The sequence below is a fragment of the Pan troglodytes genome, chromosome 1 (assembly GCF_028858775.2).
Source record: "Pan troglodytes isolate AG18354 chromosome 1, NHGRI_mPanTro3-v2.0_pri, whole genome shotgun sequence".
Taxonomy (NCBI): Eukaryota; Metazoa; Chordata; class Mammalia; order Primates; family Hominidae; genus Pan; species Pan troglodytes.
The window spans coordinates 223,299,865-223,327,149 of NC_072398.2; the positions used below are offsets into that span (position 1 = coordinate 223,299,865).

At 40.4% G+C, this 27,285-nt stretch overlaps 1 protein-coding gene across 12 annotated transcripts in view; it reads left to right on the forward strand.

Moving 5' to 3' along the window:
* RERE (arginine-glutamic acid dipeptide repeats) overlaps positions 1–27,285 on the forward strand; it is a 464,385-nt gene that overhangs the window by 111,371 nt on the left and 325,729 nt on the right. The window contains exon 1 of one of the 12 annotated variants that reach the window (XM_016953510.4): positions 4,850–5,292. The exons of 10 other annotated variants lie outside the window; for them this stretch is intronic. The gene's annotated coding sequence lies outside the window, so the exon portion shown is untranslated. Of the gene's footprint in view, positions 1–4,849; positions 5,293–27,285 lie in introns of those variants that run through there. One more of the 12 variants, XM_054662510.2, reaches the window with a different exon arrangement.

Here is a 27,285-nt window from a genome sequence, read left to right on the forward strand (position 1 = left end):
GGGGTCAGAGTGAGACTCCGCCTCAAAACAAAAACAAAAACAAAAACAAAAAAACAACCATCAGATGTTGTGAGACTTATCCACTATGACGAAAACAGCATGGGAAAGACCTGCCCCCATGATTCAGTTATCTCCAACCGGGTCCTTCCCACAACATGTGGGAATTATGGGAGCTACAAGATGAGATTTGGATGCGGACAAAGAGCCAAACCATATCTCTCCGTATTCTGTATAGGACAGTAGTTTCCTCTTACCCTTGGGAATGTGTTCCAAGGCCCCCGTGGGTTCCTGAAACTGGATAATACTGAACCCTGTTTTTACTATTTTCCTACACATACCTACCTATGATAAAATTTAATTTATAAGGGAAATTAAATTATCAATAATAAGAACAATTATAACAGTACATTGTAATGAAAATTATATGAATGTGGCCTCTCAAAGTATCTTACTGTACCTTAGTCACCTATTTTTGAACTGTAGTTGACTGAGGGTAACTGAAGCCTTGGAAAGCGAAACTGTGGATAAAAGTGGAGTACTGTGTTACAAATCAAATCCTCTCCACCCTAGCATCCTATGCGGACATAGCTAACTGGTACTAATACAATCCTGGATTCAGTCACTGTTTGCTTGATGACGTTGGGGTGTACTTTTGACATTTTGACATGGGTGAGCTAAATTACTTGGTCTGAATGGTTGTACTGGATAATGCTATATAGGAAAGAATGTTGATTGTCTCAGGTAACTTGATAGTTAGAATTTTGACACTTATTAGTGTTATTAAATGAGTACTACTGTTTAAACTTTCATGTAAAAATGCAGTTTCCTTGCTGCCTCGGTGGTCTTGGAAAGTGGCCCAAAGTTGCCATCTTCAGAAGATATGGCTATGATTCTTCCTTTGCTGTGACAGAGCGGAGTGGTGGAGAGAGTAAATGCAGGGTGGTTGCTCCAGGTTAAGGGTCTGGAATAATGTGGGTCCTGTTCAGCTATTGCTAAGGTTCCCCTTCACATTTCCCCTGTGTGATGTTTCTGGTCATAGCTTTAATGTTAGTTTAACTAGACTTTCGATTTAATTATAACTGTTAGGATAAAGTCAGATGTCAGCTCACTTGGCTGCATGCTGAGGCCTGTAGAATATAGAGTGCTTTGCTTCCAGCCACATCTGTTGTCTCCTCTCATTATCTGTTAATGGTACTCAACTTGACAGGGTTGTTTTGATAAATGACGGGTGTTATGGAAACCGAGAGCTGGAATTTGTGTGGAATGGAGCTTAGGACAAAAAGAAGCAATGGTGCAGACCAGGCCAGGGAGATAACATGGGAACCAAGGAATCCCTTGTGGAATGCTGACAGTCATAATGAGTATTAATTTGGGAGGGATGTGGTATATCTAATATTTTTCATTTCTTACATAATTATTCTTCCTATTACTTTTTCATGTGGTCATGTGCAAAACACCTGAAAAATTATAGTTTTTGTTGTAATAACTTTGATTTTTCCTCTTCACAAAGTAATTTACAAACTCATACTAATGAGGGTTAAAACAAATGTTTCACTTTGAGGAGTACCCCCACCATTGAGTTCCTAGGTGGAAAGAGCTCTTTCGAAGGCTTCCATGTCAGGTCTGTTACTTAGAGGAAAAAAAACCTGAAAATAAAGTAAGTTCAGTGTAAAAGGGAGATAAGAATGAACTCCCCTCATTCACAGCAGAATTTGGTAGTGCTTTTGCATTCTGAGAAGCTTTGAAGACAAACTAGTGTACAAAGTACTTTCTGAGTTTTATATTCTGTTTATATTGCTCTGTGTGTATACAAGATTTAGTCCTCTGTCCAGTTTACCTGTGGCTGTTTGCATATCCCTTAAGGGCTGGGTAATAGGAAGAACTTGGCTTGAATAAACTAGCGATGGCTTCTATACTTCATTAACTCTTAAAAAGTGTAGCTTGGAAATAGGACCCTAGTTAGGATCTCTGTGTTTTTGAGTAACCCCAGGCACAATTATTTTATGTCTTCATAAAATGGGGATAAAAATCCTCCTTTTTACTAGACTTTTTATTTTTCTAAATTTTTTTTAGAGACTGAGTCTTGTTATGTTGCTGGACTCAAACTCCTAGGCTCAAAGGATCCTCCTTTCTCAGCCTCCTGAGCGGCTGGGACTACAGGCGTGAACCACCACTCTTGGCTTACTAGGCTTTTAAAGGTTAATAGAAGACATTCTTTTTTTTTTTTCTTTCTGGAGACGGAGTCTCGCTCTGTCACCCAGCCTGGAGTGCGTGGCAATATCAGCTCACTGCAAGCTCCACCTCCTGGGTTCACACCATTCTCCTGCCTTAGCCTCCCTAGTAGCTGGGACTACAGGTGGCCGCCACCACGCCCGGCTAATTTTTTGTATTCTTAGTAAAGACAGGGTTTCACCATGTTAGCCAGGATGGTCTCGATCTCCTGACCTCATGATCTGCCCACCTCGGCCTCCCAAAGTGCTGGGATTATAGGCGTGAGCCACCGCATCCGGCCAATAGAAGATATTCTTATTTGCATAGATGTTACTTATTTGAGATAGGCTTCTTTGTGCCAAGAAATGTGCAGAGAATATATGGAGTGAGTAAAGCAGTGTTGTTGACCTCAGTTCATTTATTCATTCAACAGATTTGTGTACCTGACATAAATCTACATGATGAGCAAGCATATAGAACCTTCTCTATAGAACTCTATGGAACTGTTTAGAAGGGGCTATGAGTGTTAAAAAAAATCATACCCATGACTTACAAACGGAGATCAATGCTGTGAAGGAGGAACACAGTTCTATGAGAACTTATAACAAAGGAACTTGACCTAGAATGGGATCTCAGGGGAAGCTTCTCTGAAAAAGTGATGTTTGACCTGAGATCTGAAGGAGGCTTTAAACGGTCTGTGAGTGGCTGTTTGGGGCTGCAAGGAGATTATTCCTGCTCTGGTGGGAAGAAGCCTGCTGGCCTGTGGTAGAAATCCCTATACCTGGGGGAAGTGGAAAAACTGGTGTAACTGCAAAGTGGGGGGCTGGGTGCAGGTTGGATTAGCAGCAGGTGCAAGATGAGCACAAAAGAATTTGAGTGGCATAAAATGCTGTCAAAGCATTTAGAATCCCTGAGAGACTAGGTACAGTGTGAATTCAGAATAGAGCGGTTTGCTTCTTCTCACCAGCCTTTTCCAACTCAGTATAAACCGGCACTTTTAAAATGGTCTGTAGAAAAGAAAAAAGAAATTCTTTTCAGCCTGTGCCATGTGTCTGGATATAGCTGGTTAGAAAATTGGAAGTGTGTTCAAGTACAGGAGTAGCTTTGTAGCAAGGCTTTAGGATCAATTTCATCTCTGACATATATGGAGTAATCTCATAGCCACTTGGATATGAAGCAAATTTTCAAGTCACAGGTTCCCCTCAGGATGGTTTCACTGAGGAATGGTGTTTAGTGGAGCTTATAGCAGAGCTAGATTTGCACTACAGACCATCTCTGATTTGTATTGATCACAGCCACCTTTCAGGGGGGCAAAGACATTATGCCTCATCAGCTCTTGCTCTCAGTACATGTGCTGTGTTAGGAGTTTGAGACAGATATTTCTATGTCCTGTAGAATAACTTGATTTGTCTTTAAAGAGAGACCAGCAGAGTTATCTTTAAATAGCAAACATGCATGTGCATGTCTGTTTGGCTGTCTGTGGCAACAAAGCAGGACCCCTGGGTTCTATTCAGCCTGGCCCCACCCCCATCTTGTTGAGAGACTATAGGCAAATCACTTGAATCTGTCTAAATTTCTCTGTTTATTGGAAAGAGAGTACCTGATAATGCAGCCACTTTATAGGGCCTTGGAAAGTCTAATTAACATTTATGAAGCTATTTGAGAGTTCCATGAAACTTGCCTGGAAGGGGAAAGGTGTAATAGTGAAGATACCAGAAGTAATCATTTAAATTTTCAGCTTGTACCTTTCTAATTTGGGTTGACACTGAGTGAACTTAATAGTTAGAATTTGTATTTTATAGGAATACATTTTAAAAATTCCTATACAATGTCTTTGGGAGGACAAAATGATCTTGGCTATCACCACTAGAGAATACATGCTTTAAATGTACTTTAATTTTAATAAAATTTAGCAAGTTGATATATATATTTTTTACCAGAATTAATTGTGGGTGGGTAAGAAATTAGTTTGAAATTAACAGTTGGTAATCTGTTAAGATTCACATAAAAATTGAATTAATGAGGGAGTTTGGAATCTGGTAGCTGGTAGGTTATATGTTTATTTAAAGCCACATGGTAAGGAATGTGCACTTATTTTGCTTCCTTATTAGATGAATTTCAATCATGCACAATTTAAGCTATGTCTTGTCTAACAGATGGATCTTTATTTACTTGTGGAAAAGGGATTGGTGAGATTTTTAAACAAATGGCTTGCAGAGAATTCTTAATGTGTAAGGAAAACTGGGGTCAGAAGTGTTCTTTGACACGAAACAATGCTGCTTTCTCCCGGTGCATCTTTGAAATAAATGTTTAGCTTGTCTGTGATTGTTGGTTGTTTCATCTGCATTTGTTAGACGTCAGAGGTGGTTGGCATTAATATTCCTGGCAGAAGCAGAGGCAGCTCTAGGATGTGTGAAATGCTGATCACTCACAGGGATGCGCTGCCTCTTTAATATCTTGCTTGCAGATGTATTTTCTAGCTGACCACGCTATTAAGAGCTGCCATCAATCACGCAGGCTCCCAGTTCCGGCTGTCGGAGGGGAGGGAGGATTGGAGCGGGTGGAGGCTGGCCAAGCAACGAAGGAGATAAAATTGCAGCTGGCATTGTGTGTGCGCGCGCCCGCGGCGGCGGCCAGCAGGGGTGCGCGCGGAGCGGGCTGGGCTCCAGCCCGGGTTTTGCCGGCCGCCGCCGTCGCGGGGAGTCTGCTCTTTCTCTCCCGGCGTCTGGGTCACCGGCATGTGGCAGTGCTGGCCCGGCCTCCCGGGCTGAAGGAGTGCGAGCTGAGTGCCGCGGCCGTGGGCAGCAGGCTCGGGCCAGAGCGGCCGCATCCCTAGCCGCGGGCGGGGCCCCGCGCGGCCACCGCCTCCCGGAGCCGCCAAGCCGCCGGGACCTGCGCCCGCGCCGCGGTGCCCTGCGGCCGCTCAGGCCTCCTTTTGTTTTAGCAAGTGCACTTCACTCCCCGAGCCCCCACCTGCCCGCCTGCGCCGCCCCTTTCCGCGGGTCCGGAGTTGGCGGGGCCCTGCGCCGGAGGAGGAGGACCAGGCCCGCGGGCTCAGCTCTCGCCGCCAGCGGGCCGCAGGCAAGTGGCCGGCGGCCTCGTGCGTCGAGGGGGACGCGAATCTCGGGCCAGAAAGTTGGACAAGTGCGGGCGGGGGGCTCGGGGTGGGTGCACGGAGTGTTCCAGCCGACCCTAGAAAGATGGAACTCGGGTGTTCCTAAGAATGATGATGGCTTTCCAGGAACGGGGAGTCAGTATTTGCCGTGTCCCATTGCATTTCTGTTGGGCTCACTAGTTTTTAAGTAGCCCCAAACTCTTGAAATTTCAGTTAAATAAATCGAACAGAAAACATTTTTTTGAGGAGGGAGAGAAAACACTATTTAAAAATACATGTATATGTATATATTTTTATTTTTTTCTTCTGAAAGGAAAGTGCTTTTGAAGCCGAGTATAATGCAGAAGTCGCTCTTTGATCAGAAACTTCATTGCTTTACTGTGGAATAAACAAGTTTAAAAATAAAATGAATTTGATGGACTTGATTTGAGGCTACTTAAGTGACAAATGAAATTTTCTTCTTGGACCGAACTACTGTTATTTTGCCAGAGTAGCTAAAATGCGGAGGTACTCTTGACGATTGTTTTACGTTTAAATTGTTAAAAGAATTTTTTAGTGTGGGGTGCTGTCTTCCTTGTTTCTCCTCTCTTGTTTACTCAACTCTTGTTTTCTGAAACTGTAGGGAGACCTGCTTGACCACTTTTTGTTTGCTGAGAAGGAAACTCCTGTAATAGGTTACTTTGTTTTACTTGCAGCCCTTAAGCGTCCCTGGCGCACATGTGCCCCGCGCTCTGTGGGCATTGTTTGGCTGGAGGCCTCTCAGCCACACGGAAAATCTAAAAAATGGTCTGTGAATGAACACGGGTGTCTACAGAGAAATTCCATTTTCCCTTTGTGCCTCTGTGTTTTAAGATTGAGACACTGAGTAAAAGTTGAGAACAGATTTAACAAAGTCCTCACAATTCTGTGCCAAAATTACTGTTTTGAGTTCTGGCTTTTTTTTTTTTTTTCCCTCTTTCTGGAAACTCCAAATTTAAAGTAGACATGATTTGAAACCTTACAGATAGGAACAATATCCCATGTAAGCACGTTGATCTGTGGGCAATTATTTCCAGAAGCACAACCAACTCTACATTTTTATGCATGTGTTAGACTTGGGCTCTGAGAGGCAGTTGCCTTTCTGAATATTTACATTGCCTAGTAAATTACACAAGGCAGATTTTTAGATGCTTAACAGCAGCTTCACAATAGTGTGGGGGCAGCAGAGTTGAGCTTGTATTTTTTTTTTCTAACTCTGTAATTTAATAGTGTTTAAACTATTTTATAAAGATCCCTGGGACCAGTGAAAGATGGTTTTTCAGTCCAGAGCAGTTGAGCGCTCATTGTACTCCGGCAGGCGCTGGCGCTTGGCAGGCTGCACTTGAAATGTTATTTGATCTGGTTGCATGATAGAATTGACCAGGATTACACTTTTTCCCTCCCCGTGGCTGATGAAAGCAATGCATCCGCGAGAAGTGTTCAATAACATATTTAAAGACTTAACGCACATTCATTCACTCTAAGATTTCCAGAAAAAGGCCGTTTAGATTTTTGTCTTGTTTTGTGGTTTTTGCATTTATGAATTGAGGCAAGAGCTGACGTAATGTAGCTGTACCACTTCCTTTGTGTGTGTGTTTTTATAGCGTATAGGATATGTTACAATCTACATGGTTGTGATTATTTTTGAAATGCCTGAGAGAGGGAGGGAGGGAGTGTGTGTGTGTGTGTGTGTGTGTGTGTGTGTGTGTGTGTATTCCCCTCACCCCCATCCCGGTGCCTTCAGCTGTATGGCAATTTATTTTTTACATTGTAGGTTAGGGGAGGGAAGACTGTGATGGTAAACCCCATCAACTTATCAGTAAGGCTCAGTGAATTTCCTGTGTGTGATGCAGACTAGCTTTTCATTTTAATTAGTGCAACTGTGTACAGCTGTTAGGTCAGAATGCATTGGCTTCTCCTACAGGGTAGTTTTATCTTACACTGAAGGTTTTATGGACTTGACTGGTTGTGTTTCTTAATCCCTCTCCCATGCCACCGTGCTTGCTTTTAAGCAAGTGATAGAACAAGACAAGCTTTTGTTTACTTATTTAATAGTTGACTTGTGAGAGATTTATTTTTGATTTTGAGGAAATTGGTAAACCATGTAACTTATTAGTAGGTATTATATTTACCATGCTTTTCCAAGGCCAAAGGGTTTTGCTTGCTATTGTGTAGGCTGAGAAGCCGATGGAGCCATCCATTTTATAATGACATAGGAAGCCAATATTTTGTGTAAAAATCAACAATGAAAAATGGGTTCTTTGTTTACTAGTCTAGGATTAGTTTGTAAAACTCAAGCAGAAATAAATGTTGGCATCATTGGAGATAAGGTGGCTAGAATGTTTCCCCCTTGTCTCTTACCTCTCGTTACGTTGTACAAAAGGACTTGAGCAACCCATTGACCAACAGCAGTTTGGCCATGGGCTGGGTGGCACATAGAAGCTTTTAGACGTGTCTGCTCAGGGGCATGTGTGGCCAACTTGATATTTTATAGTGTTATTGTTTCAAGTTATTAGAAAGTATTTATGAGTAGATTTGAGTCTTTTCAGGCTTTTCAGACTGTAACATAGATTGTAATGTGACTGACATGGGTTCTCAGTGGTCTGGTCTCTTTACTGTCTGCTTTCCTGTTGAGTAGATACTACTGTCCAGAGCTGTTATTATCTACTGCATTTATTTTTATTTTTATTTTTTTTGAGTTGGAGTCTCACTCTGTCACCCAGGCTGGAGTGCAATGGCATGGTCTCGGCTCACTGCAGCCTCCGTCTCCCGGGTTCAAGTGATTCTCCAGCCTCAGCCTCCCAAGTAGCTGGGACTACAAGCGTGTGCCACCACGCCTGGCTAATTTTTGTATTTTTAGTGGAGATGGGGTTTCACTATGTTGGCGAGGTTGGTCTCGAACTCCTGATCTTGTGATCCACTCGCCTCGGCCTCCCAAAGTGCTGGTATTACAGGCATGAGCCACTGCGTCTGGGCTATCCACTGCATTTTTAAAAAGGAGCAAAAGTCGTAGAAACAAACTCGATTGAAATCTGTTTATGACTAAAGCTGATATTATAAATGTGGTACCTTTGTGTCAGAGGCCCAGTTTGCTGATAGAAGATGGGGGCTGAGGTTTGTTGGGGCGGAGTGGGATCTCGTGGGGGTGGCTGGGAAGAAAGAGAGCTTGTCTTAGACTAAGATACTTTTTAATTCATTGGAGAAATTGGTCCATCTTCAGACAACCTGGAATGAAGCAGTAGAGTGCAGTATTTTCTAGAAAACGTGATAATTTCATTGTAACTTATATAGAAAATGTTTTCTCTAATTAAAAGAAGTTAAAACATTCAGATTGGCAACAGACTGCTGAATCCAAGGAATAATGGAGGGAAGTAGGTATCCTACATCCAATTCAAACAGGTTATATCACAAGTTCATTTGTAAGTCTTTTTCCAGGTTGTTATCCAATTCCACATATTAATGATGATTGGGGTCTTAGACTTTCCCTCTAAAATCTAATTAATCCATGAAATAGTTGACATACTTAAATATTTGTAATAAAACAGAATAATGTTGATGCTTAGTCAATAGGAAAATTAGCATAATTTTACTCAATTTTTAATGTTATCATTGAACTCTGGTGTAATTCATTAATTTATTCAGTACAGCGTAGTGGTAAATAGGCTGTCTGAGTTTGAGTTCTATTCTTAGTTTACCACTTACTCACTGTGACACCTGGGGTAAGTTATTTAACCTCTGTGACTGTTTTCTCATACCAGAAAATAATGAGTCTACCTAGAGGGTTTACGAAATGCTTTAGGACCATGCTTAGCATGGGAAAACAGTGAATAGTTAACATAGTGAGCACTAATTATGTACTAGGTACTGTTTTAGTTGCTGAAGATACAAAAAAGATGAAGTCTCTGTTCTCATAGCATTTATTTTCCAGTGGAGGAGGACAAAACAAATAAAAATGAGCATGATGATTCGTGAAACTTACAAACATAATTTCTGAGCAGGTTAGTGAGCCATGATTGCACCACTGCACTCCAGCCAGAGTGACAGGGCAAGACCCTGTCTCATTGAAAAACAAAAAAGTAGAAAACATTTAATTTTAGAGTATTAATCAGAAGCTTCTTGTTAAGATAATAAGAATATAATGGGTAAGTATGGGAGATCATTATAAAAGTAAAGTGTTGGGGCCAGGTGCAGTGGCTCACGTCTGTAATCCTAGCATTTTGAGAGGCCCTATTGGGAAGATCTCGATCCCTGGAGTCCAGAAGTTCAAGACTAGCCTTGGCAACATAGCGAGACCCTGTCTCTATCTATTAAAAAAAAAAAAAAAATAGAAAAAGTAAAGTATTTATGCTGTTAATGATTTGAAATAATCACTTGTTCTAAAGCTGAACAATTAGATTTGTTTCTCATATCTTGTTTTCCACAAGATGAATGAGCTTTTGTAGTTGTAGTTTTAAGAAAGGGTCCATTTATATGTGACTGGTGGGCTTCAAAGGAACAAAAGAGTGTAAATATACTGTGCATTTGAAAAATCGCTTAAGTCAAAAGCCTCCAGATGGTGTGTGCTGCTGTGTTCACAGCTGTATTTACCAGTAGCTCACCACATTATCTACCAATAATTTTAAAATAGCTGGGTAGAAACAGTGGTATATTCAGCAGTAGTGACTTGTGTGCCTTCTAATAAAATGACAGTGAAAGTACCTCCTTTTGCATGTTCTTCAGGATTTCTTAGGTGGGGCAGTTTATGTTTTGCACAAACAACCTGAGTTTTACATACAGAAGCAGATAACCAAGTTATTTTTATGTGGTGGTCTCTCAGGAATGAGGCTGGGGAAATTCTGCCGATCTGTATCACTCAAAGATGGTTTTGTTTTACTCAACTGCTTTATAATTTTAAACATTTAAAAAATGTTAAATATAGGCTACTCTGCCTAAGGAATAGCTGTTCTTTATTCCTTTGCTTTCTTAATAAACTTGCTTTCACTTAAAATGTTAAATATATGTAATTGATAACTTATACATAAATAATATTATAAGGTGAGTCTTGTGTGACGACATTTTTTGGCATTACCAACAAAAAAAGACAGGCCTTTCAATACCCAGATCTACTCCCTAATATGAACTTTTTTTTTCTATTCCAAAGATTTAATACAAGTTCTTTTGGAAGGACTCAAAATTTTAAGTCTTATTATTTTTGGCCACAGACACTACTGTTCATTTGCTTAGTAAAGTGAATGGCTTGCATAAGTTACATGTAAAACATAGAAAAAGAGTTCAGAACATTATCCAGGAACTTTAGAAAGTTGTGTGTGGTAGGTTGGGTGTGGTGGCTCGCGCCTGTAATCCCAGCACTTTGGGAGGCCGAGGCGGCGGATCACGAGGTCAGGAGATCGAGACCATCCTGGCTAACATGGTGAAAAACATTTTGTAAAAATACAAAAAATTAGCCGGGCGTGTTGGCGGGTGCCTGTAGTCCCAGCTACTCGGTAGGCGGAGGCAGGAGAATGGCGTGAACCTGGGAGGCGGAGCTTGCAGTGAGCTGAGATCACGCCACTGCACTCCAGCCTGGGGGACAGAGTGAGACTCCGTCTCAAAAAAAAAAAAGTTGTGTGGGGGGGGTGTGGTTGGGGGAAGAAAGATACATGTGTATTTATTTATTAATTGATTAAATTATACAGAAAAACCTATATCTAGATTGAACATTTGAACAATTTTTTCTTTTTGTTTTTGCTATTTATTTCTTACTGTTACCTTCTTTTTTGAGTGGTAGGAAAATGACGCAGACAAGTTTTCATCTTATGTGTATGTTTTTTGGCTATTTACCTAGGCAGCTTCCTTAGCCTGTGCTCTTTCCACAGATCATAATTCTTAACATAGGTTAGAGTAAATGTTCAGTAATGAAATATTCACCTTTCTCAATATGTTAGATGTTCATGGAAAGGACTCTAACAGTATTTACTCTTAAGTGTGTTGGGTGCAGGAGCAATTTGAGTTTGGATCTTATTATTTTTTTCACTAGTACCTCCATTACATTTTATTTACATTTTTTTTGATAATTTCAACTGTTTTTATTTTATTTTTTATTTTTGAGATGGAGTCTTGCTCTGTTGCCGAGGCTGGAGTGCAGTGGCGCAATCTCAGCTCTCTATAATCTCTGCCTCCTGGGTTCAAGCTATACTCCTGCCTCAGCCTCCTGAGTAGCTGGGACTACAGGCGCCCGCCACCACGCCCTGCTAATTTTTGTATTTTTAGTAGAGATGGGGTTTCACCGTGTTGGCCAGGCTGGTCTCGACCTCCTGACCTCAGGTAATCCACTCACCTCAGCCTCCCAAAGTGCTGGGATTACTGGCATGAGCCACTGTGCCTGGCTTTCAGCTGTTATTTTTAGATTCAAGTGGTACAAGTGTAGGTTTATTGCATGAGTATATAGTGTGGTGCTGAGGTTTGGGATATGAATGATCCCATTAGCCAGGTAGTGAATGGGCAGAGTACCCAACAATTTTTCAACCCTTTCCCCCCAACTTCCATCTCTAGCGGTCCACAGTGTCTATTGTTGCCACCTTTATGTTCATGAGTACCCATTGTTTAACTCCCACTTGTAAGTGAGAACATGTGGTATTTGGGTTTCTGTTTCTGCATTAATTTTCTTTGGATAATGGCCTCCAGCTACATCTATGTTGCTGGAAAGGATATGGTTTCATTCGCTTTAAAGGTAGTATAGTATTTCATGGTGTATATATGTACCACATTTTCTATTTGTTTGTTTATTTATTTATTTATTTTGTGACAGAGTCTCACTCTGTCGCCCAGGCTGGAGTGCAGTGGTGCGATCTCGGCTCACTGCAACCTCTGCCTCCTGGGTTCAAGCGATTCTCCTACCTCAGCTTCCCGAGTAGCTGGGACTACAGGCTCCTGCCACCACGCCCAGCTAATTTTTTTTTTGTATTTTTAGTAGAGATGGGGTTTCACCGTGTTGGCCAGGCTGGTCTTGAACTCCTGACCTCAGGTGATCCACTCACCTCGGCCTCCCAAAGTGCTGGGATTACAGGTGTGAGCCACCGCGCCCAGCCTTGTTCGTTTATTTGTGAGAGTGTCTCACTCTGTTGCCTAGGCAGGAGTTCAGTGGCACAATCTCAGCTCATTGCAACCTCCACCTTGCGGGTGCAAGCGATACTTTTGCCTCAGCCTCCTGAGTAGCTGGGACTACAGATGTGTGCCACCACACCTGGCTAATTTTTATCTTTTTAGTAGAGATGGGGTTTTACCATGTTGCCCTGGCTAGTCTCCCAACTCTTGAGCTCGGGTGATCTGCTCACCTCTGCCTCCCATAGTGCTGGGATTACAGACGCGAGCTACCGTACCCAGCCTGTACCACATTTTCTTTATCAGTCCATCATTGGTGGGTTCCTAGGTTGATTCCATGTCTTTGGTATTGTGTATAGTGCTGTGATGAACATACGAGTGCATGTGTATTTTTGGTAGAACGATTTAATTTCTTTTGCATGTATACCTGGTAATGGGAAATCTCCAAACTGCTTTCCACAGTGGCTGAACCAATTTATGTTCCCACCAACAGTGTATAACTGTTCCCTTTTATCCACAGCCTCACCAGTGTCTGTTGTTTTTTGGCTTTTTAATAATAGCCATTCTGACTGGCGTGAGACGATATTTCATTGTGGTTTTGATTTGCATCTCTCTGATGATTAATGATGTTAAACATTTTATCATATTTGTTGGCCACTTGTATGTCTTCTTTTGAGGAATGTCTGTTAATGCCTTTTGCTTACTTTGTAATGGGGGTTATTTGTTTTCTGCTTGTTGTATTGTTAAAGTTCCTTATAGATTCTGGGTATTAGACTTTTGTCAGATGCATGATATGTAAATATTTTCTGCTATTTTGTAGGTTGTCTGTTTACTTTGTTGACAGTTTTGTTTTTTTGAGTTGGAGTCTTACCCTGTTACCCAGACTGGAGTGCAGTGGCGTGATCTCAGCTCGCTGCAACCTCCACCTCCCAGGTTCAAGTGATTCTCTGCCTCAGCCTCCCAAGTAGCTGGGATTACAGGCGCTCACTACCATGCCTGGCTTTTTTTTTTTTTTTTTTTTTTTTTTTTAGTAGAAATGGAGCTTCACCATGTTGTTCAGGCAGATCTCAAACTGCTGACCTCAGGTGATCCGCTCCCCTGGGCCTCCCAAAATGCTGGGATTACAGGCATGAGCTACCATGCCCGGCCCTTTGTTGATAGTTTCTTTTGCTGTGCAGAAGCTCTTTAGTTTAATTAGGTCCCAGTTGTCAATTTTTGTTTTTGTTGCAGTTGCTTTTGAGGACTTAGTCATAAATTATTTCCTAAAGCCAAGGGTCGGAATGGTGTTTTTTAGGTTTTCTTCTGGGATTTTTACAGTTTGTGGTCTTGCATTTAAATATTTAATCCACCTTGAGTTGATGTTTATATATGGGAAAAGGTAGGGGTCCAGTTCTGCATATGGCTAGCTAGCTATCCCAGCACCATTTTTTGAATAGGCAGTCCTTTACCCATTGCTTGTTTTTGTCAGCATTGTCAAAGATCAGATGGCTGTAGGTTTATGACTTTATTTGTAGGTTCTCTATTCTGTTTCATTGGTCTATGTGTCTGTTTTTGTACCTGTACCATCCTGTTTTGATTACCGTAGCCTTATAGTATAGCTTGAAGTTGGGTAATGTGATGTCGCCAGCATCCCCCCCCCCCCCCCTTAGGATTTCTTTGGCTCTTTGGGTACTTTTTTTGGTTTCATATGAATTTTAGAATTACTTTGTTTAATTCTGTGAAAAATGACATTAGTAGTTTGATAGGAATAGCATTAAATCTGTAGATTGCTTAGGAAAGTGTGGTCATTTTAATGATTTTTCATTTTAATGATTCTTCCAATCTATGAGCATCAAATGTTTTTCCATTTGTGTCATCTGTCATTTCTTTTTTTTTTTTTTTGAGATAGAGTCTCGCTTTGTCACCCAGCCGTGAATGCAGAGGTATGATCTTGGCTCATTTCAACCTCTGCCTCCCGGGTTTAAATGATTCTCCTGCCTCAGTCTCCCGAGTAGCTGGAACTACAGGCATGTGCCACCACGCCCGGCTAATTTTTGTATTTTTAGTAGAGATGGGGTTTCACCATATTGATCAGGCTGGTCTTGAATTCCTGACCTTGCGATCTGCCTGCCTCGACCTCCCAAAGTGCTTGGATTACAGGCGTGAGCCACCCCGCCCAGCCCACCTGTCATTTCTTCTAGCAGTGTGTTTTAGTTCTCTTTGCAGAGATTTTCCCCCTCTTTGGTTAGGTGTATTCCTAGTTATTTTCTTTCTTTATGGCTATTATAAATAGGATTGCATTCTGGATTGGCTCTCAGCTTCAACATTATTGGTGTATAGACATACTGCTGAGTTTTGTACATTGACTTTGTATCCTGAAACTTTTACTGAAGTTGTTTATTGTACCAGGAGCCTTTTGATGGCGTCTTCAGGGTTTTCTAGGTATAGAATCATATTGCCAGCGAAGAGCAGTAGCTTGACTTCTTCTTTTCCTGTTTGGATGCCTTTTATTTCTTTCTGTTGCCTGATTGCTCTGGCTAGCACTTCCTGGCTCTTTGAATGGAAAAGGAGAACTAAAAGTGCGGAAAATGTAAGGATTAAAGCAATCTGGCCTTTTTTTTTTTTGGAAAGAAAATTGGTGTTCTTCAGTTTTGCTAACAGGCCTAACATTTAAGCATTTAGATAAGTAGCATTTTATTTTATATGGTAGATTAAAACATTAAAAAATTTTAAAACATTAAATCAGTAGACTAGTTTTTAGAATGGTTTTGGGTTTGCAGATAAATTGAGTAGAAAGTACAGAGTTCCCACATCCCCCCTAACTCCCAGTTTCCCCTATTAACATCTTGAATTAGTTTGGTACATTGTTATTGTTGATGAGCCAATATTGATACATTATTTATAACTAAAGTCTATAGTGTATGTTAAGGTTCACTCTTGGTGTTATACATTCCATGGGTTTTGAAATGTTTCATGACATGCATGTACCATTACAGTATCATATAGAAGAGTCTTTACTGCTCTAAACATGCCCTATGTTCTCCCTATTCATCCCTCCCTCTCTGCCCCCAAGCCCCTGGCCACCACTGATCTTTTTTAATATCTCCATAGGTTTGCTTTCCAGATGTCATATAACTGGACTCATACAGTTGTAGTCTTTTCAGATTGGTTTATTTCTCTTAGCAAAATGTACTTAAGGTTTCTCCATGTCTCTGTGAGCATGATAGCTCACTACTTTTTATCACTGATAATATTCCATCATGTAGCTGTGCTGAAGTTTATTTATCTGCTTACCTACTGAAGGACATCTGGATTGCTTCCAGGTTTTGGCAATGATGAATAAAGCTGCTTTAAGCATCTGTGTGCAGTTTTTTGTGGTGAGATAAGTTTTCAGCTCCTTTGAGTAAATATGAAGGTGTGTGATTTCTGTGTCCCATAGTAAGAGTATGTTTAGTTTTGTAAGAAACGGCCATGCTGTCTTGCGAGGTGTCTCTAGCATTTTGCATTCCCACAAGCAATGAATGAGAGTTTCTGTTGCTCCACATACTTGCTACCATTTGGTGTTGTCAGTGTAGTGAATTTTAGCCCTTCTTAGTTATTAAATTTTTTTTTTCATATAACTGCTCATTTCCGATGGCAGCTTTGTTACAGTTTTTATTTTTCTCTACTATTTGTCATGGAGCAGGAGAAACGAGGACCATAAATCTTATGCATTACATGTGCCTCATACTCTGTCTTGTAAGCGGAAAGCATAAACTTTAGATTTAAAAAGGAATAATACAATCTAATTAGATTTTTAAATGGGCATAATTCTGGTAGAGTGATAGGTTAGGGTTCATGTAAAATATGCTACACTAAGCCCTTTGTATTCTTGGCTTCTGTGTCCACGGATTTAATCAACTGTGGGGCAAAAATGTTTAGAAAAAAGCACAAATTAAAAAATATAGCGTTTATATTATATTAGGTATTATACGTAATCTAGAGATTCTTTTTAAAGTATACCGGGCCGAATACGGTGGCTCATGCCTGTAATCCCAGCACTTTGGGAGGCCTAGACGGGCAGATCACTTGAGATCAGGAGTTAGAGACCAGCCTGTCCATTATAGTGAAACCCTGTCTCTACTAAAAATACAAAAATATTAGCCAGATGTGGTGGTAGGCGCCTCTAGTTGCAGCTACTCGGGAGTCTGGGGCGGAAGAATCGCTTGAACTGGGAGGCAGAAGTTGCAGTGAGCCGAGATCACACCACTGCACTCCAGCCTGGGTGACACAGTGAGACTCCATCTCAAAAAAAAAAAAAAAAAAAGTATATGGGAGAATGTGAGTAGGTTATATGCAGATACTATACCGTTTTATATACGAGTGTCTGGATATTGGTATCTGTGGAGGTTCTGGAACCAGTTCCCCTTGGATACCGAGGGATGACCGTAGTATCAATTTGTTAGTGGTTCCATGTAAGTGTTATTTCCCCTCAGTTTCTCTGTGTTCTTCGTTTTCCAAAACATTTCATTTTATAAAACAAAGGGATGCTTTTCAATTTTTAGAAATAAACCCATTCTGCTAAGGTCCTTATTTGCTAGATCTATGTAGAGTTAAATGTTTGTATTATTTTCTTTATTTATTGAGGACCATTTATTTTAATGATCAAGGAACTCAGAAATGCAGAAGATTTGATCCTGTCCTTGGAGCTTGTAATATATCCAGTAATAATTGCAGCAGTGCATATTCAGGGGCTTACTATGCAACAGGTACTGTGCACTTCTTAGAGGAGGTTAGAACTACTTCCAGGGTAAGCTAAGTTAGAGCGTTTGACTCTGCATTTATCCAGTACTAGCTACTTGTTGGAATTTAACATCAGCCTAATTGTGGCATATAAGTACCCAGTGCCTTGGTTGTTAAGATGATTTGGATAGGCTCTCCTGATGGTTATGTAGTTCATTAGTTCTTGTTACAGGTCCTTAACTTTATTTTTATCAGGGACTTCTTTGAGTATTGGTGTAATATATGATCTTTCTCCCAGAACATAATTTGTGACTGTTTGAGTACATAAATTGCAGATGGTTTATGTAGCCTTTGAAGCCTATCCATGAACCCTCTCATTAAGAACTCCTATTCTGGTGAGCCCTAGATCTATGTTTGAATGACTAGGAAGGCTTTGCATTTCTTATTTTTGGCAGGTTTGCTTTACTTATATTGATTTGAGGCCATTGACTTGTGCGAACACTTGTGGAACAGTGTTTGTGTGTACTGAATGGTTTATAAAGGGGTTCCCAAGGCTGCTGTTGACCGTATTAAACTGCTTTCTTTATGAGGACATAGTGATAAACTTTTCTTAGCTCTTAGTACCAAAAAAAAACCAGACCTTCTGAGCATGTGGTTTGTTTTCTAACTTACAGATTTAGAATCCTGTAACTCATCAAGTTTCCTTTGAGCCATTTGCTTATAAAATTTTGGCCGGCCGGGCATGGTGGCTCATGCCTGTAATCCCAGCACTTTGGGAGGTGGAGGCGGGCAGATCACAAGGTCAAGAGATCGAGACCATCCTGGCCAACATGGTAAAACCCCGTCTGTACTAAAAATACAAAGATTAGCTGGGCGTGGTGGTGCGCGCCTATAGTCCCAGCTACTCAGGAGGCTGAGGCAGGAGAACTGCTTGAACCTGGGAGGCAGAGGTTGCAATAAGCTGAGATTGCACCACTGCATTCCAGCCTGGCGACAGAGCGAGACACTGTCTCAAAAAAAAAAAATAAATAAATAAAAATAAAAAATAAACTAAAATTTTGGCCACATCTAACAAAAGGTACAAAATGAACATGAATACATACTTTTATGTAGCAGCTCATTCATGGTTTCATCTTTTCGATTCTCCTCCTCTTCTATTTTTTCCTTTGTTCCAAGGAAAAGAGAAGCAAATATTGTATAATTAAAAGTAAAGGCTTTGTAGCCTGTGTGACCCGTGAAACTAGGTGTGTGACCTAAGGAAACTATCCACAAAGGTAAATACTTAATACTTCTTAGCTATTATTCTCCACCAAATACCCTCATCTGTTCTTAAATTTTATTTTACATTGTCTAAATCTCAGTAAGCTACCTTCAGCCCCCTTTAAAGCCATCCTTTAAAACTATCTTTCTCTCTCGATACAAAGATTTAATTTCTGCCTAGAGACAATCAGTAAAGAAATTGTGTAGGCGAGTGCCGTGGACTGAATTGTATTGCCTCAAAATTCCTATGTTCAAGCCTTAGCTTTCCGTTCCCCAAGTGCTATAGTATTTGGAGGTGGAGCCTTTGGAAGGCAGTTAGGTTTAGATGAGATCCTGAGGGTGGGGGTCCTCATGATGGGATTAGTGTCCTTATAAGAAGAGGAAGAGAGACCAGAGCTGACCAGTGCTCACTCTGACATGTAAGGACACAGCCCCAGAAGGTGGCCATTTGCAAGCTAGGAAGAGAGCCCTCACTGAGAAAGTGAATCTGCTGGCACCTTGATCTTGGACTTCTGAGACTCCAAAACTGCAAGCGATAAATTTTTGCTGTTTAAGCCACCCAGTCTGTGGTATTCTGTTATGGCAGACTAATACAGAGCGTAAATTTTATACCTGCAGAAGATGATCAGTATGTTACTACAGAGACTGAGCTTTTTGAGAACGAAATGAGGATTATACTTCTCTTGGCAGAAGACTTTAGACCTACTGAATAGCCTTTACTGGCCTCTAGTTCCATCCTTACAGCTGCCTTCTGAAGGAGGCAGAACAGATGTTAGCCTCTCGGGTTACCCAAAATGAGATCCAAGTGTAGGGCAGTTCATTGAGTTTCCCACATTTACAGTTTACATTTTGGAAGTGGCTAAGCCTGTTAGTAGTTTTTTTTTTTTCCCCTGTATCCATTGCTCCTTTGATGGGCACCTTAATTTGTCAGTCTTATAATCGCTTTGCTTAGAAGAATATAACCTTTATTTTTAGTCCCTGTGGTGATTTGATTTTCAAGGTGAAGAACTCTCTCACTTCTCACATTCTGGCATGGGAACTGAAACTTCAGTGGGGAAATTATTGAATTATCTTTCCTGTCTCAGGGAAAAAATATGAATTCCTTGGCCTGCTGTTTAGATTTGAAGTATAACATTTCTTTGAAGTGTCATAACTCTAAGAAATGTGATATTACCTGAATTAGTACTTGTGATATTGTATCCTTTCATTTTTATACAGGTATTGGTTTGTTACTCAGTCTTGCTGATGAATGTCTGTAATAGGATAGAGGAGTTATTTGTGGCTATCTACAACCAGAAAATTGCTGTTTATTTTAGTCAAAGTGATTTGAGTATGTCTTCATCAAAGGGATAAAGCAGGAATGTCAGAAACTATAAACTTTAGCCAACTAAAGAAGAAAAACAACCAAACCAAAGGCCAAAAACTCCATCCTTAAATCTGCCCTTCATTCTGAAAGAATTCTGAGTCTCTACAAAGTTTATATTCATAAGCTGTCAGAACATACTTAATTTCCTCCATTTTCCATTGAAATTTCAACAAAGAAACTAAAAAAAAATCAAATTTTTACTTGATAAAACTATTTCTTTAGATTAAAAGCTTGGAATAGATTTTTAAAAAAGCTTTATTGAGAGAAAATTCCTATACGAGATAGCTCACTCATTTAAAAAGTATACAAATCAATGGTTTCCAGTATATAGCTGTTCCTTGACTTAAGATGGAGTTGTGTCCCAGGAAACCCATCCTAAGTTGAAAATACATGTCGAAAATGAATTTAATTCACCTAATCTACCAAAATCCATAGCTTAGCTTAGCCTATGTTACACATGCTCAGAACACTTGCATTAGCCTACAGTTGGGCAAAATCATCTAACATAAATCCTATTATATAAGAAAGTGTTGGATATCTCATGGTATATATGTATGAATGGATGAATGGATGGACAAATGGACAGACAGATAGATGTTTTGCCCAGTGGCACGATCATAGCTCCCATGCTCAAGTTATCCTCCCACCTTAGCTTCTGGAGTAGCTGGGAGGCTACAGGTGTGTGCCACTATGCCTGGCTAATTTTTTAACTTTAATTTTAATTTTTTTTTTTTTTTGAGATGGAGTCTTACTCTTTTGCCCAGGCTGGAGTGCAGTGGTACAATTTTGGCTCACTGCAACCTCCACCTCCTGGGTTCAAGGGATTCTTCTGCCTCAGCCTCCCAAGTAGCTAGGATTACAATAGCAGGTGCTGCGCCCAGCTGATTTTTGTATTTTTAGTAGAGACGGGGTTTCACCATGTTACCCAGGCTGGTCTTCGACTCCTGAGTTCAGGTCATCCGCCTTTGCCTCCCAAAGTGTTGGGATTACAGGCATGAGCCACCATGCCTGGCCTTAAATTTTTTGTAGAGATAGGGGTCTCATGTTCTCCAGGCTCCTCTCAAACTCGTTGGTTCAAGCGATCCTCCTGACTTGGCCTTCCAAAGTGTTGAGATTATAGGCGTTAGTCGCTGTGCCCTGAACTGAAAGTGAAAAATGGAATAGTTGTGTGGTTACCTAGAGTATGTTTTCCACTGAATGCGTATCACTTTTGGACTGTTGTTAATTTGAAAAAATCGTATGTTAGACCCTCTTAAGTTGGGGACCATCTGTGTTCATAGAGTTGTGCAACCAGGACCATATTATTAGAAATAGATTTTTATATGGCAGTTCTTGGTGATTAATTGAATGCTGTTAGATAATCTTTTTGTGTAAATTTGTACTTCTGTGAATAAGAATATAACTAAACTAAAACTAAATTTGTACTTCTGTGAATAAGAATATAAGATGTTTTACTTTGCAATATATAATTGGCTTAAGGCATTAAAACCCTGCTTTTGTTTACTGTGGTCTGACATAAGGGAGTTAACTTCAGCTTAAGGTTATTAAATCCTTCAATGACTGATGACTCCCTTCAAGTTATGTATGATGAAGTAATTATGAATATGGTGTGAAAATGGGATGTAATCTCTTTCAACACATTATTTGGAGAAATTACGACTCTCCCCAAGTATTGTATATTCAAATATGTTAGACACTGACCATTTTCAGCAGTTTGTTAGAGAATTTTTTATTTATAGTAGAAAGTCAGAGTCAGCCTTTATGTCTCAGATTTGGTGAGTTTCTCAGTGTTAATTCCCAATTGGTTAATAAACGTCAAATGGAGCCTTAAGGCTCCTGGGCAAGTCCATTCACTTGTGCAGTTTCTTAGATGCCTGTTTCATACATTGTCCTTTTATACTTCCTCCTTGGCCTCATGGTGGGCTTCTACTTGCATGAGAAAATCAGAACAGTCTTAAGAGCCCTTCTGCAGACTCCTACCACATCTTGCTACCTTCCAGGGTATCCTGTGCTTTCCCCACTGCTTGTGTATAGACCAGCTGTTCAGGGAACTCTCTGAGGCGCCACCCGTGCCCTCTCACATAGTAATTTCCTGTCTCTCATAATGTTGATGTTTCATTCTCTGCTGGATCTTTCCCAGCAGCATACAAACATGCCGCTTTTCTCCAATCTTAAAACAGATACAAACTCCCGTATTTGGATCCCACTTACTCTGCCAGCTATTGCTGATTTCTCTGCTTCCTTTGCAGCAAAACTTCTCAACAAGAGTTTTCTGTACCCAGATCTCCAGTTCTCCTTTCCTCTTAAATCCATCCGTTGTTGCTCCAGGGAAACTGCCCTTGTGATGATCACTAAGGCCTCTGCACTGACTGTTCCTTCTGCCTGGGATATGTTTCTCCAAATATCTGTAGCTCACCGTCCCGCTTTCGAGTCTCAGTGAGAGGCCTACCTTGACCCTCAGTCTCGTCTCTACTTTGTCCTTACTCTGCTCTGTTTTCCCCTAGAGTACTTGTCTTCATCACAAACTACATCTTTATTTTTTTTTTGAGACTGAGTTTCGCTCTTGTCGCCTAGGCTGCAGTACAATGGCGTAATCTCAGTTTACTGCAACCGCCACCTCCCGGGTTCAAGTGATCCTGCTGCCTCAGCCTCCCAAGTAGCTGAGATTACAGGCACCCACCACCACACCCAGCTAATTTTTGTATTTTTAGTGGAGATGGGGTTTCACCATGTTGGCCAGGCTGGTCTTGAACTCCTGACCTCAGGTGATCCACCCGCCTTGGCCTCCCAAAGTGCTGGGATTACAGGCATGAGCCACCGTGCCCAGCTACATCTTTATTTTTATTGCTTATTGTCTTGTTTCTTCCACCAGAATGTAAAGTCCTGAATGACAGAGAATTTTGACTCTTTGGTTTACTGCTCTATCTCCAGCACATAATAGGTGTCTGATAAATATTTGTTGAATTTCTACGTAATTCCCTAGGATGCATGGCTTTAAAAATTACCTAAATGCAGGCTAGACACAGTGGCTTACACCTGTAATCCTAGCACCGTGAGAGGCCAAGACGAGCGGATTGCTTGATCCCAGGAGTTCAAGACCATCCTGGGCAACATGGCAAAACCCCGTCTCTACTAAAAATACAATAAATTAGCCAGGCATGGTGATGTGCATCTGTAGTCCCAGCTACTTGAGAGTCTGAGGTGGGAGGATTGCCTGAGCTTCGGAAGTCGAGGCTGCAGTGAGCTGAGATCGTGCCACTGCTCTCCAGCCTGGGTGATGGGTGTGAGACCTTGTTTCCAAAAAAAAAAAAAAATTACCTAAAGAGTTTAAAATGTTATCTTTAGTCCAGACCTACTTAGCTGCCTTCCTTGTATCTCCACTCAGAAGATATAGCTCCACTCACATGTCCAGTAAGCACCTAACACTTAACATGTCTAAATGGAACTCTGATGTTTTTCCCCAAACCACATATCATTGTGGAGTTTTATTTTTAACTTCTTCAGCCAGCTGAGTTTTATGCACCAGCTTCTTTTCTTTGGTTTATACATTGTACCACCTGAAAAACCAGCGGTAATTGGAGCAATCTTAGGTTATTTAAATTAGTCTTATTTGGCATCTCTAAAGCAGTCACATTTTTGGACATTGAAAACAATTCTAAACAGTAGAGTAGCTGGGACTACAGGGGCGTGCCACCACACCCGGCTGATTTTTTTTTGTTTTTTTGTGTGTGTGTTTTTAGTAGAGACAGGGTTTCACCGTGTTAGCCAGGATGGTCTAGATCTCCTGACCTCGCGATCCACCCACCTCGGCCTCCTAAAGTGCTGGGATTACAGGCATGAGCCACCGCGCCCGGCCTTAATGGATAAATCTTTATTGTGGATTTCTTAGGATTATTTGTATTTTGTTGTTTTAATACTTGGAAATATGGTTGTAGCTTTCAAAGTAAGGAAGTAATGATAATTGTTACTGAAACTTGGATGACTTTAAAATATTTTACTTACCGTTACTTAGCAAATATAAAATGCTTCCTGGAAAGCCTTTCTGTGTGTAGTAGGTAAACTGTTGAATCAGGAAATGTGTAGTTTAAAAGTTCCTCTCTATGGAAGCATCAAATTAGTTCTTTAAAATCCAAATTTGGGCTGGGTGTGGTATGTCACTCCTATAATCCCAGTGCTTTGGGCAGCCTAGAAGAGAGGATTGCTTGAGCCCAGGAATTTGAGACCACCCTGGGTAACATAGTGAGACCTTGTCTCTACAAAAAATTGAAAAATTAGCTGGCTGTGGTGGCATGTGTCTGTGGTCCCAGTTACTTGGAAGACTGAAGCAGGAGGATTGCTTGAGCCCAGGAGGTTGAGGCTGTAGTGAGCCATGATCGTGCACTGCACTCCAGCCTGGATCACAGAGTGAGATCCTGTCTCCAATGAATGGAATGAATGAATGAATGGATGAATGAGTAAAGGGATTTCCCACCCATTGCTGGTATTTAGCTTCTGGAGGTGACCAATTAGTGTTTCCTGTTTATTGCAATTGCAGGAGGCAAAGATGATGGTGACAGGAAGGCTTCTCATAGGGAGAGGTGGGTTAACAGCTCATAGGGAGAGGTGGGGTTAACAGCTCATAGGGAGAGGTGGATTAACAGGCATCAGATTGTGCTTGGGTTTGATTATCCTTTGTAGGAGCTATACTTACTATTTCACCAAATACTTTTGAACTTGATTATTGCTTAATTAATCATTCTTGTTTGTTTTTAAATCTCTAGTTGAAATATGTTGGTTTTAAGCCCCCTTTTCCTGTGTCTGATACTTAGTGCTTCTGTAACAGTTGGTAAAATGATTTTATAAGCTTCTGTGTTTCAGCATTGATTCCATCATGTGAGAGGAGGGCGGGGTTTTTTGTTTATGCCCAGGATTTTTTTTTAATGATAAATTATTTCTTCTTTTATGACAGTGGCTTCATGATACTAGCTTTTCTAACAAAATTTCCTGTAATTAAAGTGGATGTTTTAATATACCTAATTATTATTTGGTACATTGATTCATTGAAAAGGTATTTGGTCATTGAAGCATTCTTTAAAATGAAGGCTTTTTGCACACCTTGAACCATGAAAAATTTGTCCTGCTTTAGCATGACTTTAAGTGGAAATTTTGTTTAGTATCTATCTTTAATTACTAAGATCGTTTTGGTGTGTTTTAATGTAATCATTTAAGGCCAGTGGTAAAAACCAAAAAAACTGGCATTTAACCTGTGAAGTAGTATTGTTAACCTGGCTTTGAAGGAAAACCTGTGATGTGAATTTATTTTTTAATTAAGGTTAGGTTGTAATATCCCCAAGGAGTTGGTAGCTGTGCTTGATTGATTGATTGATTGATTTGAGACGGAGTTTCTCCCTTGTTGCCTGGGCTGGAGTGCAGTGGTGCCATTTTGGCTCACTGCAACCTCCACCTCCCAGGTTCAAGCAATTCTCCTGCCTCAGCCTCCTGAGTAGCTGAGATTACAGGCATGCCCCACCCTGCCCGGCTTATTTTGTATTTTTAGTAGAGATGGGGTTTTGCCATGTTGGTGAGATTGGTCTCAAACTCCTGACCTCAGGTGATCCGCCCACCTTGGCCTCCCAAAGTGCTGGGTTTACAGACCTGAGCCACTGCGCCTGGTCGATTTATTTTTTAAAAATAAAGTCATATAAATGCATATATTTTGTTTTTAATCTCTGCCATAAATGAATATTTTCTGTGTTTTATACCTTTATTGGTATTCTGTTAAAAGCAGCACCAGTAACTGTGGGGAACAGTTTTCCCTTAGACAGTCTACAGTGGATGGGTTGTAGAATTTCTGTGTGTCTCTGAAGAGGTTTTTGGAAAGGTGTCCCATCCCTCCCCGTCTTTTCTCTTTAGCAGGGTCCAGCCATTTCATTTCTTTAGTCTTTAAGTAGAATGATTAGATTCTACTAAGTGGTGCCCTTTTATGCCATTCTCAAGCAGAGAATTGGGGAAAAGATGAAGAACAAGTCTGGAGGGAGGAGTGGGATTAAAAGGAAAACAAAAGGGTGAAGGTACATGTGTGGTATAGACTTGTAGGATTCCTAGGAGGATGGCTTGGCGCGAGGCTGGGCCTGCATCCTCTCCCCTTTGAATATTCCATTTTTGATGTTATTAATTCTTCAGGCATTTGGCATCTAAAATATGGATAATTTGTAACATTTGTTATATTTGGTTTTTGAACCTTGATGATTATACTAATAGAATTTTTGAGTTCCATTCGTTTTTTTTTTTTTTTTGGTAAAGACAGTGAGGCAGAGTTGGTAAATTATGGAGTCTAACTTCTGATTGGGGTCTTTGGGCTATACCAGTGTTTATTTTACCGAAGTATAGCATTGAGTAGTTGTATTTCCCATCATTGAATCTGTTATCTTCACACTCAGATCCTTGATTGCTCTTTGGATTAAATTAAGGCATGTGAAAGAATCACTTGTCATTTCTAATAAAGACTGGATTGAAAACCTGATTGAGGCTGGCATACCTGTGAAGTATGAGTCATCACTTGCCTAATTTTTATTCTGCATTATAGTACTAGAGCCGGCATTTCTTGTTAAACATTATTACATGCTTCACATTTCTAGGTATAGAGACTTTCGTGAATTAGTATAGTTATTTTTATTTTGTAGGTAACAATTTTTACCACCTATACATTGGAAGGCTTATTACCAGTCCCTAGTGGACACTGAAATGTCAAAGAAATCAAGAAATACACTCATAAAACAAGACATGGTCCCAATCATTTTGAGAAAGTTTATGGTGGGTAAAACTGAACTGGATAGATAATTAATGTCATACAACAACAACAGTGCCCACAGGAAAGTTTCATTTAAACAATAAAACAAGCCACATAATATTTTCATAGTACCTCAGAACAGAAATTGGTTGTGTGGCTTAAGCAAATTCAAAGGCTGTGGTATTGATAAAGAGATTTATATTGAAATGTGAAGAATTTATTGTATCATGGGAAGAAATGAGATAGGATTTAGTTGAAATTATAAGTCATGAAATTATGAAGAATATAGAGCCTGACTTTGTTATAGACAGCCTATAATATAAAGAAGGGAACAAGTCCCATTTCACCTATTACTAAGCAGACTTCATCTCATGATACGACAGAGCTTCAATACAGGTCAGGGGGGCAAGCCTGGGTGGAGGAAGGCCAAAATCTGTCACTTAGCCAAAATAGGGTAGGTAGGGTTCAGAGTAAAGGAGATTATGATCAAAATAAGCCCCTAGTCTGATTAGGGCTTTGCATGGTTATGTTGAAATGAGAGTAGAATATACAAAAATATTTCTGGTGTGGAGTTTATTGTACTTAAGTGCGTATTTCTCAAACCCAGAACCAAGTTGACTTACTGTATTTGCCCAGATCTCTCAATATGAATATTAGGATATAAAAGAATCAATTTCGCCTTCCATTCCTGTCCTACTTATTTAATGGCTACTCTTAAAATTTCAACTAAGATTAAATTTCTTTATTTCTACTGGGATCTGTGGA